Consider the following 14,673-nt stretch of genomic DNA (forward strand, 5'->3'; position numbering starts at 1 on the left):
CGGGCCCCGCTCCCCTGGCCGGCCCAGCAGGCCCCTTGCCCCGGGCCGGGCCCGCAGCCAGCCCAGCACCCCACACAGGGCCCCGTCTGGGGAGACGGGAAGGAGCCGTGTGTGGAGGGGAGCGTCCCGCCTGTCTCCTCTGGGCCGCGGCAGGCTGAGGGGACTGCTTGGGGACCTGAGCATTTCCAAAGCTGACGGAGCGCCTGGCCGTTCCCCGGTCACCGCTGCGCTGGTGTGCGGGGTACACTGCCACTGGGTACGGGGACAGCAAAACAGCTCTAGAATTCTGCTAGGAAACAAGCCACAGGCTACCTTGGATTTCTGTGGCAGTTTAGAAACACTTCGTGAAAACACCTGCCCTTAGTTTGCCTCAAAAAAGTTAGTTTTTATACAGTTTTCACTTTCCAAGAAATGAAGAAAGGGCACGATGCAAGCACAGACTGGGTCTAACACATCGAAATAGCGACTGACAAAGTAACTACAAACAATGAGCGATGTTAAAGTATATGCTTGTCAACTCTTGTTCATAGGCTACTTGATCCAGTATAGCTAAATGAACACTAAATGTCTATTATTCATTCAAGGTTAAAAAAACAGGCTGGGTACACAGATTAACTCATTATAAAATAGTCTATCACTTTTTATTTGCAAACAAATTAGGTGTCCAGCAATTTATCATTTCCTGAATTGGACTTATCAGCTAAAGCACATATAATTAAACTGCTATTGAGCTTCCCCCCCAAAGAGGCCTCATCTACCTGACGTGCAGGCAGCCGGAGCCCGAACCAGACCATTTCAAACAATTACACACTACTTTTGCAGCTTCGTACCTCAAACACAGGTATCAGCTTAATTTCAACAGCATTTGAATAATTACACCTTTAATAAAGTGTAAAAGTGAGTGGGATCCAAATATTCAGTGACAAAAAACTCTCTCAACGTACTGTAACTTGGTCTGTATTAAAAATACCTGCTTAGTTACACATGACACACTCATTAAAGCAAATGGAATTATTCACTTGAGAAGAGTAAAACCACTGGCAGGATTGGTATTGAAGACTCTCTTACTCCATAAAACCTAAACCAATGTTACGTATCATAACATAAACATACCTATGTTGTAAAGAGGCAACTTGCAGTACCACAACTTGCTTGCACAATTGCTAGTATCTTAACAGTTTCTCCAGTGACCATTTCCCCATTAATTCAATGCTGCTGAAGCAGTGGAGACTTCTGATAGCAGAAGCCTGCAGGTACAGCTGGTAGGAAGAAAAAGAGTATCTAGCACTAGGTCTACCCAAATCCTGTTCATTTGTTTACTGTAATTATATTAGACCCATACCTGCAAAGATACTTCTGCATTTCTAGATTAATTTCCACATGCTGGTTTTGACTTTAAAAGTTCTAATTTGTTTGTAATCTATTTTATGTGCCTGCCAATTTTTCAAACAAACTCTCAGCCGTACTGTTGCAGCTAGGCAGTGAAGTTTTACTTCTGACTACTTTGTGCCAGCTGAATAACCTCACACTTCCCATGTTTCCAGCTTCAATGAGCTGTCAGAACATGCAGTGTGATTTCTAACCATTCTCAACTAATTTTAATGTCACAATCTTTCCTGTTAAGTTGTAGTTTAGCAGCACCAGACGTACCTTTAACATCTAGCACTGCTCCCTCACTCTTTTCCTTCTTATTTCTTCAGAACAGTTCTTTTAAGCATGAGACCAATAACAATTGAACTATCAAGAGGAATAGTCACTATCAATTTACCACTAAAAAAAATCCAAATAATTAAAAAATAAATTCTGGGGGTTTTGTTTTTATAATAGTTGAATTAAATGTAATGCAGGAAACAACTGATCCATGAGTGTTTATGTATAGTTTTATCGCTTGTACTATTTCTTTCTGAACTCATTACCAAAATTTAGATTTTTTTAAATGGGCCTATCTGTTTAGGTTTCTAAAAAGGTTGTGACCTGTCTACATGACAGATTGGAGTAACTGTTTTAAAAATTCCAAGATATCTAAATCCCAAGTCATTTAGATGCTTAATCAAGGTACCATCATAAAAAAATAACTTGTTTGAAGACCTGGTCTTCATGGATACCTCAGAGAGGTCTCTCTGCTAACAGCAACCATCAATAGAACATTTTCAGGAAAAAAAACTAAGTCCCAGGACTTTCATTTTTCTGTTCTGAAGACTTAACAAAATGAGTGATCTTCAGCTAACATGATCCACCTCTACTACCTTCTCTTTATAATTTCTTTACTACATCAATATAGCAAATGAAAAATCATGTTCAATTTTAAAAGAGTCTTTGGGACTAGTTAATTTAAGAAGAAAAGAAAAAATTAACAAAAAATTGAGCTATGTATAAACGTGTCTGGTAAGTAAATGAATAATCCATATGTAACCTACCACACTGACAAAGAATATTTAATACGACTTTTGATACTGACATCTTTCACAGAGATATTTAACATTTTAATTACAATTCAATAAAAAAAAATCATACAGAGGTTCTTTTTCTTAAAGCAAAGATTACTGACAGACCAAGGAGCCAACAAGAGTCAAGGAAAGTGTATGTATGCTGAACAGTTGGAAAAAAGGCCACTTATCAATATTCCTGAACTCCGAGTAGAACCTTCACAAAGTCATTAATCACACTGTTATTTAATATTTCTATTACACAAGCACTCTAGAGGCCCCCAATCAGGATAAGAGGCACACAGCTTGGCTCCGCACCAATACGAAAAGGAGGCTGTCTGAATACAGGATTCAAAACTATAATTCAGGGCCACACTCTGAATTCTGTCCCAGCAACTTTTTAATGGGCCTGACTGCAACAAGTGCATGCGTGCAATGGAACAGCCAAAACCTCTGCTGAGGACTCCACCGGTGGCTTCAAAGCCAGAACAAAGTACACTGCACTGCTCTGAATATTCACTGGCTCTTTAGTATGAGAAGAGGTAGAAATAAAATCTAATTTCTATCTGTAAGCATAGCAGACAGAATAAGCATAAGTGTACCTAAAAGAGATACGCCATTAAATGCTTAAATACTTAACAGTTATTTCAGTGTTAAACCTCATGGAGAGCCAAAAATATTCCCCAGGCAGTTATAAGTTCTTGACAAAGAGAGTTCAAAATACTGTACAAAGAACCAGACTTATCCAGTGGATATTGGTAACAGTTCACGAACCGAGAGAAACTGAGCTTGAGCCTCAAACTGCAGAAGATAATACAAAAGTGCAGAATATTATTTTTCAGGAAGCAAGCTATATTCTATATGCTATTTCACATTTATTTTTGTAGTCATTTTAGGAGTGTAACTAATAGCAACAGGGACAAAAGTAGCACTTCACCTCTTCCAGAAATGTATTCCCTTATTCCCATATACTTCTATCCTCCCATTACTGCATGGGTGAGTGCACCACACAAACCACCAAAGGGATGCAGCTGTGAAAAAGGCAGAAGTGATCTTAGCATGCAGCACGTGAGATACAGCCATAGTTAGAAAAGCATTAATGCAGCCGTAGAGCGTGATGATGGTGCATCATCTGGAACCGCACCAACAGTTCTGATCTCCCATGTAAAAGGTTTGACCACACTGAAAAAAGGCCATCAAGATTAGAGAGTAAGATCCTGTCATACAAGAAGTGACTAAAAGAGGCTGACTCTATATTCCAGCAAAACAAAGAAAAGTTGCAAATAAACCACAGATGAGGAGTAGCACAGGAGAATGGAAAGAACTATTTAAGCTGAAGAGCAACATTGACACAGGACAAAGCAGATCCAGACTGAACAGAAATTAATCTAGACTAGTTACAGGTACCTGCTAACCATGAAGAGACCAAGTACACGGAATATCCTTCTGGGAACATTCCCCTGATGTGCGAGGGCAAAAGGGAGACGCTGTGAGGGCAAAAATCCTGGTTCTGAAGCAAAACTTGAGACATACGTGAGCCCAGCAAGAAACCCAGGGCAATTTCTTTCAGTCTTTTTGCTCCTGTGAATCAGTGGCTCCTTCACTACCAGCCAAACCCCAGCATACAGCTCTGGTCAGTAAATGAGTTGTATATAGCAGAGCTCTGCACAACATTCAGGGCCAGCAGGCAGAAAAAGAAATGCTCTGCATTAATCCCTTAGTGCTTATGCACCTGGTAAGGTGGCTGATCTGCGCTGTTCTTTCACAACCAGTGACCAATCCCTCTCGACTGTGTTGTATGAGATATGATTTGCCTTTGGCAGTGCTACTGGAACTGGGATGCAACTTGGATGGCTTCTCATCAGATGGGAGAGACTGCTGGATGTTTAACATTTTACCGTATTTTTCTTCTACCAAAAAAAAAAAAAAAGTGCTTCATTTTGTAGGAAACTGGTAAGCTGCCTGACTCTTACCACATTTACTTGACTCTAAATAATTTTCATTTTAAAAACTTTAAATCAATTTAGTATTTCATTGATATATTCTTACATAATACACTCAAGATGGCAAATTCAATTTGATGAGGAGGCATTAATGCCCATTTCATTTAGTATTATACAGGTCATCTTCAAATAGGAAAGTACCATGTGGTAAAAGGTTGTATTTAGCGTGTCACAGTCACTGGCGGTTGTTTTGTATCTCAAAGAACCTTTGTAACTGCCTCAAACTAAGAGATGATTGATTTACAAAGTACCAGATTTCAAATTTCATATTCTAGGACTAAACATCAAATAATTGGACAAAGCTGTCCCCCTGTCTGACCCATCACAATCAAGCCCCTTTCAAGGTTGACTGCCTGCATAAGAAATATGTGCATAATTTCATTTTGTCTCCTGTCCAACATCCAATGTTAGAAGTTAATTAAATTGCTTGTCCATTGTATTCATCCACTTACAAAGTTAATGATATTCTGTTCCTGAATTAAAGAGAATTTTATAAAGCCTGCACTATGGAACCTGGCATGCTGTACACTGAGGAGCTGAACTCTGTCATGGTTCCTGATTGCAGCTCTCCTAATTAGGAAACAAAATGAATGTTTCTGTGTCTGCCAATGCAGAGGACAAGTCATTCCAACAGCGAGGGTAAATGCTTCGTACAATAGCAACTTAATAATATCTCATGTTTGACTATAATAAATTCTGCAGGATTAATAAACCTGTTAAATTTTTAAATTACCATAACAAAGATGAACTGCAGTGTAACAAGACAGCCTTAAAAAAGGGACACAGGTTTGAGGGAGAGAACAGCTTCTTGCAAGGGCATCAACCTTGAGGACACTGAAATCACCGGATTCTCATTCTTGCATGAGATGAGGAAGGAAAACATAATGATATGGCAATCTACTGGAGCCAGCTGAGAAACTAGGGTTAATAATTTAAACTATACTACTCTTGTGCTTTTGGCCTAGATACAAAGACCTGGTTACCTGTGCAACAGTCTTTCTAAGCAACCATACAATCAGAAGTGTAATGCAGTTGCAAATCAAGTACCTGTTAACAGCAAACTTCTACAGTCCAGGAATGCTGCTGATGACAGTGCTGTAGCCATCATACGAGTCAAAGCTAGAATTAAGCACAAGGCCTACATGCCGTGTGAGAAAAAATAACCATGTTGTCGAGTAAAAACCATCAGAATACCACCCTGCACAGAAGTGCTGTTTTAAGATACTCTTTTCCATATTCAGCAAGAAGCAGCCTTCCATGACTTAAGTCACTGAAGACGCAGTCTATCTTACATCAGCCTTTCTAATCGGTGTCGCCCTGATTACGACCGTGCTGCAGCTGGGAGGAGGACTGCAGCACGCACGGGCTTGCCGAAGCCACCTTTCGCCAGCCTTGGGGCAGCCTAGCGCCGGCAGCAGGAGCTTCAGCCCAGCCTGTGCGAGCAGAGCGGAGGTCGGTTGTGTTCTCAGGAGATTATGCCGTACTTGGGTCCAGAACGCGTGGCTTTGCATGAAGCAGCTTGCCACATCAACAGCTGTTATAGAATTGCTCCATCAGGGTCATGCTTCACAGCTAGACTCCAATGGATGTATTCACTCAGCCAGTGCCTCTGCAAACAACTGTCATCACTGTCAAAACCTCCCCTAGAGTGTTTCCAGATTGCGGTGTACAAAACCTACACTGTCGTGCTCTTTATTCAATGCAATTTTATTGGAAGCTCAAGGATGGGATGGCAAAACAGCAGCCATTTGACACATACAAGAGAAACCCAGAGCCTCTGTAACGCAGAGCGTGATGGCAATGGTACCTGGGCTGAGGGGAATGCACTTGTAACCCTCTTCTTAACACCCGCCTTAAACCTATATTCTCAGGCTTCACTGTAACATGCAGAAAAGGTCTGAAATCTCTAAAAACATGACCAAAAAAGTAAGGTTTTCAGTGTCTATTTATATCACCATAGTTATGTATTGAACAAAGAATACAATGAGAATTGCCCATATTTGAAAACCAGAATTTCTACTGACTTTTACCGACTTAATACAACATATTTTACCTTGAAAAATAGGAAAAAAGTCTCTCTCCCAGCTTTTCTTTGTCTTTTATCCAACGCTGTTAATACAGAGAGTTGGTACTAAAAATCAGAAGTGTTTCTTCACTGACACTCTGAGCAGATAAACCTGAATCACTGCAATGACTCTTCAATGTTTTACTCCGTACATTGCATTTCAGTAAGAGAAAGGTTCATATTATAAGTTTTTTAATTATTATTGCTAACAAGGGGCCAAACCCAGTATTTCCTAATAGGCTTTACTTCATTGAAATTCAGAGCAATGTGATTTATGTGGTTAGATATTGTAAACCCTTGCACCCTTTGCACCAGTTGCTGCACTGAATCCATAAAGGTATAATGATATAAAACAAAGCAGCAACAATACAATGATTTAAGCTTACCCTGTCAAAGTTCATTAAAAATACTGAAAATTGACTTAGGAAGAATCCTAAAAAAATTTCAGTGTATGCAAACTAAAATAAGAGCATAAATGAAAACACATCCAGCATCATTTGGTTTAGTGAACATAAGAAAACATCAGGATCACTGAAAAGAAACTGATTTTCCTGGAATTATATACAATAATTATATGTAAAATAACAGAAAGCCTGCTGCCATTTTGCATTTCTTCATGTACATTTAGGAGCAATAGTTTGTGATAATTCATTTTAAACTATGCTCAGCATTTTCTTCAAGTGGTCTTATTTCCAAAATAAGGCTACATTTACCAATCCAAAATATGTATTTTGACTAATGTAACTTTTGTGAATTGAAACTCATTAAATACTACTGGCAAATCAATAAGGACATAAAGATGTAAAGCTTTTCTTTATGAAATAAACCAAATTATACTCTTCTAATCTAAATAGTCAAGTCACTTGATAATTAAATCATGTGGAAAACCTGCCTTGTTATTAAAATCTCTTCAGAATGTCCATGTAAGTTGGAGTATGCACATATATAATACATATTATTTATATTTCTGCCTTTCAGAACTTTTCAATTTCAATTCAAATTCTGTAATTTTTATTGGGAATCACATTATATGCATGATAGATATAAGTTAATTAAAGGACAATCAATTCTAAGAGATGGCCAACAATGAACCTAAACAGTTTACAAATTACCTACTGTCATTTAACTGCAGCATGCAGTGTCTGTGCACAATTACAGAAAAGCTTTAATTGATTTTTAAAATTTCAATTTCAATACGGTACATTTTGTACCTTTATAAGTATTCTGCTTGTACTCAGATTTTTAAAATTAAAGTAACAGTTGGGACCACCAATGGAAACTCCTGGCATAGTGCAGAGCTTAGGTTTGAAGTTCAACAAAATGCTGACATTCCTTATGCACCCCAAAATAGCCATATCTACATCTCAAATTCTACAAATACCTGTTTTACGTGGTATAATGCTTTAAGCTAATCATATTTTTAAAGGAACGTGTTCCTGACTAATTACAGTTAAAAAAATATTTAGCACACTTACTTGACGTTTGTTACAGACATGCAGGTTCCATTGCTCTGATGAGAGACAAGAACATTTTTCTCTTTAAATTCTGGCAAGCCATGGAGCAAACTGAATTACTGAAGAAAAAACTAGAAACTCCCACCATCTGATTCAGTGGTAACACAGTCAGCAAACAGTAGAACTTGTTAAAGCTTTTTTGTCTCAACATCCTAAAAAGTCTGAATAAAGAGAGATTTACTATGGCCTATTTCTACTGCTTCCTCCTTGTTTTAGAATTGGGAGATCTGACAAATCTAAGAGAACCAGTAATGAGAGGCAAAGACCAAGCAAAGGCTTGGTCTCCAGCAAAGGTATCTTCTTAACATGGAAATCCCAAAGACATTACTTTATGCTAATAAAAGAAATCCCAGCAATTCTGCTAATTTAGGTAAGACGCTTGCTGATGTTCTATCCCTAAGCAGGTAATTAATTTTGTGAGGCTACCCCTGTATCAGACAGACATCAGATATATAGTCAGAAGAAAGTAAATGCTGGCTCACACCTTCTGATCTACTTATACTGGTGAGAGCACTGAGATGAACAAGGCATTAGGATGAATGTGCCTGAATCTGCCAACTCCCTGGGCATGCCAGCTCGTGATTTATCCTGAAGCAGAAATCCAGCTTCATGGTAGGAGGAACTTGGAAGGATGCCACTTTGTCTGCTGCAAAAGTTCACTTCACAAAGAAAACACCACAAACAGTTTAGGAAGAAACCGTTAGAAATATGTTTGCCATATCTTGCTTGGAACTGTAATTCATCATTTCTATTAATGCTTTACCTTTCAAAGTCTCAGATGAACCTTCAGCTATTAAACTGCCACAAAGGAATTCATGGTGGTGTGCTAGAAACAACAATGTAATTGTGCTCAAAGGCTTCCCATCTTAATTTGTGAGGTTTTTTTCCTACAAAGGCAGCATTTGAATGCCCATGCCTGACTTCTAAAAAAAATTTAAAACAGAGAAACAAAAACAAATGTTTCCATAGAGCATATGAAAAGTAAGCTTACGATTACTTCAGTTACTAGTCTGTCACCACTGCCTTGCTCATATCCTATTTTTGGCCTTGCTAGCATCACCATATTACCATCATTTTCTAGCTTTGAGCTAATAAACGGTAAAGAAAATATATTTAAGCATTTCAAGAACAGCATAGCATCAGAAGGCATTTCGTGAAGCTGATCCATTAATAACAAAAAGACCACTGTAGAAACAAAGCTCATGGCTCTGTAGCATGCTTTTTGATCATATGAAATTTGCTAAAAGGTAGTATGGGAGATGAGAACTAAAAGCCTCCAAACTTGCAACTGAGGCCTAAGTCTACTAAAATTTTCAACGGAATTAATTGAAGATATGTTCATGCTCAGTATGATGTCAATGCTTTTGAATGAAATGGCAGCTAGGGATGCCATGGCACTGAGCAGGGCACCGTGGGCTAGGAGATGGCTTTGACAACAACTCAAAAGACCAAGACTCAGCTGATCCGGAGTTACAGTAAGGCTCAAGAACGACGCTTTGCTGCTGCAGTACTGTAAACTGTATTTTTACATCTGAATTTGAAAACAAATAAATAAAAACCAATTTCCATTTCTAAACAGGAATATACTTTCATACAGAAAACAGCAACAGATTAATTAAAGAGCCAAAAAAAAAAAAATTAAAAAAAAAAAAGCTCCTTGAAAGAAGTGAAAAATATCAGTCAGTTGTACTGTTAGTCCACCTACAGGTAGGGTTTTTCTTCCTACAGGCTCATACTTGAATTAAAAAGAAGCCACCATTTGAAAAGAATGTTTTAGTAATAGTAAAAGTGAGAAAGAAAACCTCTATATTGATAGAAGTAATAACTTGAATTTTATTTTAAAACTGAGAAGACAAAAATAGTCTGTATAAATCAAACGAGTTGTCTCTTCATGTCACTTTTATGATGGACATTAATCTTAGTTTCTAGACAGAACTGCTGTCTGATGTAACCACGCTTATTGACTTAATGGGAAGAAATTTATATTAGTCTAGGAAGCTGTGATGAATGCAGTCTTAAAGTTCAATGACTCAAACACTTTAGTAACCTCAAACATTGACCCAGGTAGACAGAAACTTAAATCTTAATCCTGGAACATAAGTTTATACCTCATTCACATTTTGTTGCTAAGAAATTTTGAATGTTCATGTATTTTTTACATCTATTTATGCATGCATGTGTGTAGATATATAAAAACTCTATGTGTAGTATACATAGTTTTCATATAGCAAGATGTCTGTAGGGAAAAATACACGCCTTTTATCACAATGCGTGCTCCATCCCAGATCTAAGGAGTGGAAAAGTTGCCAAGAGATTCTGAAGGAAATCTGATTTCTTCTCAGCAATTACAAATTAAAAAAGAATATGCTGAGACTTGACTTCTTTGCCACAGAATCCTGTTCAGCCTTCTTAAATGCTAGCACAGGTGGCAGGCTATTGCAAAACATTCCCCAACTGAGGATGTGGATGGGTTGTTGAGGGTGCTGCTCAGACTATGCTTCGACACTTCTCACAACTGATGCTCTCACCCACTTGAAAGAGTTTCCTGGCAAATCCCTTGTTCCCACCCCAGCTGAAGATGTTAGTCTAAGGCAGTGCAATGGCTATCCTGCTTGAGCCTGAGACTTGCCTATGTAACTTAGACATGCACTGTCAGCGATGGTGGCAGTGATTAAATTGTTTCATACTTGAATTGTGAAATGATGAGTACAGACAAAGTATACTGACGAACCAACAGAATCTTAGTTTAACTTCTTTCCTACATATGGTATTAGCATGTAAACAGAGGTGGACAAAAAAAAAAAAATCAAACTCACTCTATAGCCACAGGCTATCAGACCGGGGGTATACGGAGCGCCTGCAGTTAGCACCCATCAGTTAATTGTAATTAAAAGTTGGGATGATCCCAGTAGCGTCTCCAGTGAGTCCTAAGACTGCATACTGCAGGGTATGTAGAACAGCGTAGAGGAGATGGGCTCCACCATCAGATACATGTGTTCCCTGGTATACTCCCATTTACTAGTTTTGGCCAAGGCAACTCCTTTGAAATGGATAGAACAGCAGAGGCGTTTTGCCTCTGCTCATAACAAGGGGTCCTTTTTCCATCAGTATTTCTCACCTTCCATTACTTTCCCTCTCCCTTATTCTGCTTTCGTATTTCTTAAGCACCCCTTGCCTTAGTCCATTTTACAGACAGAATTTCCCTTCTGTCAGAAAAAGATGTGCCTGTATTCAGGTCCATACGGTATGAAGACTTTGAGACAGGATTTGTTCTTGCTCTCCTTTCCTAACAACCCCCACAAACGTTTTTGCAGAAATTGGTATAACCACGTCTTCAGTTTACAATCCGAGATGAGCCTGTGCACACACGAAAGAGTCACTGATTCTTACTGCCTGCTTCCCAGACGGGAAGAATGTATTTCACTTCGTCAGGAACCTAGCACAATAGAAGTAATTTACAACAGGGTTTTTAGACAATGAAATTATGTTTAATTATACTCAAGACAAATCCGTACAGAAAGAACACCTCCCTTAGTGCTAGCTGTTATTTGTGGCCCAGTCCCCTTCTCCAGATCTGTCATTGTGGAAGGATTTTTTTTTTTTTTTTATAATATGTTCTATCCTCCCTCGGTCACTGGGATCTTTCTTTTACAGGATACTGGGGCCTACAATAAATCATTCTTGAACAGAAGCCTATATACTTTCCTAAGCTTACAGTACTGTTTACCTGGAAATCTCTTACTTATTGCCTTGGGAACACTTTATTTTTGGTACTAGTTTCACCTCACATTGGTCTGCACAAAGCCCAGGGCCGAAAGTCGCCCGATGGAGGAGCGGTGAGAGGCAGCACAGGCACTGCCTGTCCAGAAGCACCAAAAGGCATCTTCTCCAGCAGTTACAGCTTGGTGTGATGGAGTCAGAGCTCACGCAGCACTGGCTCATTACGACAAGCTACCCGACTGCAGCTATCCAGAAACGTGTGCGGAGCTGTACACAATGTTAGAAGCCAAGGAAAAGATCCATGAAGAAAATACAGATGCTGCCTAATATGGAGGGGATACTTTTGCTGAAGCAGACAACAAGAAGGACGCTAACAGAGCAATAATGTATGCACATAAGACGAAGCCAGAGAAAGACTCCTGCGAGTAAAAGAACGTTCATGAACATAAAAGTGACTAATTACATAGATTTCTTGCACTTCTTCACAAGGTGGAAGAGCTCAAAATTCAGCAGACCTTTTCAAGTTGTAACACACTAAAATACTAATTCTTAATAACTGAAAGGAAAATTTGAGCAGAAGCCAAAGAAAATGCCAGAGAAAGTAGAGATTTTCCCAGTGCTAGTTATGTGAGTGTTGTTCATGAATGTGTGACTTGAGAAGAAGCGAAAGACAATCAACATCCCTCCTGAAAGCAGCACCAACGATGACAGTGCTTGCCAAGTCATGGAATTGCCCCAATAGGGCCAAAACAGGCACTCCTTAGGGAGCTGGGGATGCGGAGGGGTTGCGTGAAGACTTCAGGAACATATTTTTTGAAAGTGTGTCTTCTGACATTCACCTTTTATCAGAATGCCAAAGATGAAATTTAACACAAAAATCTTCCTCTTACATGGCACAGAAAAGAGCCTTGAAATTTAATAGCAATTTGTTAATTCCATTACCACAAAACACCTTTCTTACCGATTCCCCAGATTCCATAAAACCACTTCAATATGGCTGATAGCTAAAAATTTAATATGCATGATCATAATTACTAGAAAAATTGAGAGCAATTGTTTTTAAGGGTTTTCCAGACTTCAAATCCTGCAGCGTGTCCAGGCACTTCAGTTAAGGCCTCACCGATCTTCAAGGGCTTTAAGGAAGGCAGGAAACTGCAAGCGACTGTTCCCCCCACATTTACTGATGTGCTGTCTTCTCAGACATGGCAAGATGCCCACTTAGATCTGAGCTTTCCAAGGGATGCAGGGTTCAACACCCTGTCCCACCGCTGTCCTTCTGCAGAGACACGAGGAGCATAGGCTGGGCTGTGGCTCCTCGCTGCGAGCTTGCTATAAAGCATGAAGCACCTGAAGGCAGCCCCTGGCAGGAAGGGAGCATAGAAAATTAAATGCTACAGCTGGATGTTGCATTCGGCAGCAAAGCTGCTGGATTCTGCAGGATTCTAACAAAATGCTGAAATCCAGGACTGTGGAGTTGCAGCAGAGTACTAGACACCGAGCAAAACCAAAGCAGTTCACGCCCATGCCTCTTCTGAGGACTGAAAAATGCACTGCTGCATCAGTTTTCACATAGGCAGTATTTGCTGTTTCTGTAACTGTGCAACCTAGAAATTGCAACAAAATCTGCCACAGCATTTAATTCTACATGGTTTCTCAGTCAGAGGAATAGGATATATGTGGCACTCTTACTGGTTACTACTGCCTTAGTTACTGTTTACCAAGTCTAAATTTACCTAATCAAGCAGCAAATCCTCCTTTCTCGAGAAAATGGAAAGTAATGCAAGCAAGGTAAGGCAAGAAAACACCACAGCCTTCACACTTGAAAGCTTTTATTGCGTTACACAGATGATGACAGCTTCAAGTGAAATCTGCACATACGATCCTCAAAACTGAAACTGTAGTTTTCACAAATGGATTTTCTGCAAGCTGTGTCCACAAGCCTCTCCTGAAAGTAATGGTTTGTGTTCCTTTTTGGCCAGCTCAGGAAATGCGGCTTCTCTGAGCACAAGTGGCAAGGCACGCTTTTTATCCAAGGTCTAGCCTTTGCTTTGCACGGTGACTGTCCCTATCCTAGTCCTATTTTAGTCCCTCTGGACTTAGGAAAGATTCGATAAACAGACTTTACTCCTAAGTATCTCAAAATACATGCATTCAACAAAGAGAAACATTCCTTTAAATAGGATCAGTTGATTTCAGTGCAACAAAACCTGTTTAGCTGTTGGGATGTCACTGATTTAATGCAGCTGACAACTGATAAATCACAAACGTGAATGCTGAACATTATTACACAACTGAAAACCTTTAATACTAACTCATGAGAAGAGCAAGGCTTAGTCTTTTGTGTAATTTGGTTTGTTTTACAGAATAAAATAATAATTAAAACAAACCCTTAATGTCTTATGGCTCACTTATTCAAAATTGGGTATCCATGATGTGAAATAATACCTAAAATACCGGAAAGTCTTTAACATATATGGATACCAGACGCTTAATTTGTCAAAGGAGCTGTAGTGAAAACACCCTACTTCCATCCCCCACTGTTTAAACTTAAAGACAGTAGTTAATTAGCTTATAAAATACGTGCAAACAGCAAAATACCCATTCTACACCTTTAGGAGAGATTCAAGAACGGATGTATGCTAAAAGGCATTTAAGACGACAAAATGCACCAAAGACCAATTTACATGGGGCATAGTGAAAAGTTAGTGTATGGAAATAAGAATGTTACAAGTCAAAAGGAATAAGGCAACCTAGTTTAATCTGATTATTCTGGGGTTGAGGCAACATATTAATCAAGTGGACAAAACAATTCTATTAATGAAATTCAAAAGGTACAGTACAATAATCAATCTTTGACTATACTGCAAATGATAAAACAAGCATCCAGAAGGGTTATGCTAATTACATGTTTCAAGTCAAATGAACCCATTCCATGCTTTGTCTTG

At 39.1% G+C, this 14,673-nt stretch overlaps 1 protein-coding gene across 1 annotated transcript in view; it reads right to left on the reverse strand.

Moving 5' to 3' along the window:
- INPP5A (inositol polyphosphate-5-phosphatase, 40kDa) overlaps positions 1-14,673 on the reverse strand; it is a 206,103-nt gene that overhangs the window by 131,949 nt on the left and 59,481 nt on the right. The gene's annotated exons all lie outside the window — the stretch shown is intronic.

The sequence above is a fragment of the Pygoscelis adeliae genome, unplaced genomic scaffold, assembly GCF_000699105.1.
Source record: "Pygoscelis adeliae isolate BGI_AS28 unplaced genomic scaffold, ASM69910v1 Scaffold4, whole genome shotgun sequence".
Lineage (NCBI taxonomy): Eukaryota > Metazoa > Chordata > Aves > Sphenisciformes > Spheniscidae > Pygoscelis > Pygoscelis adeliae.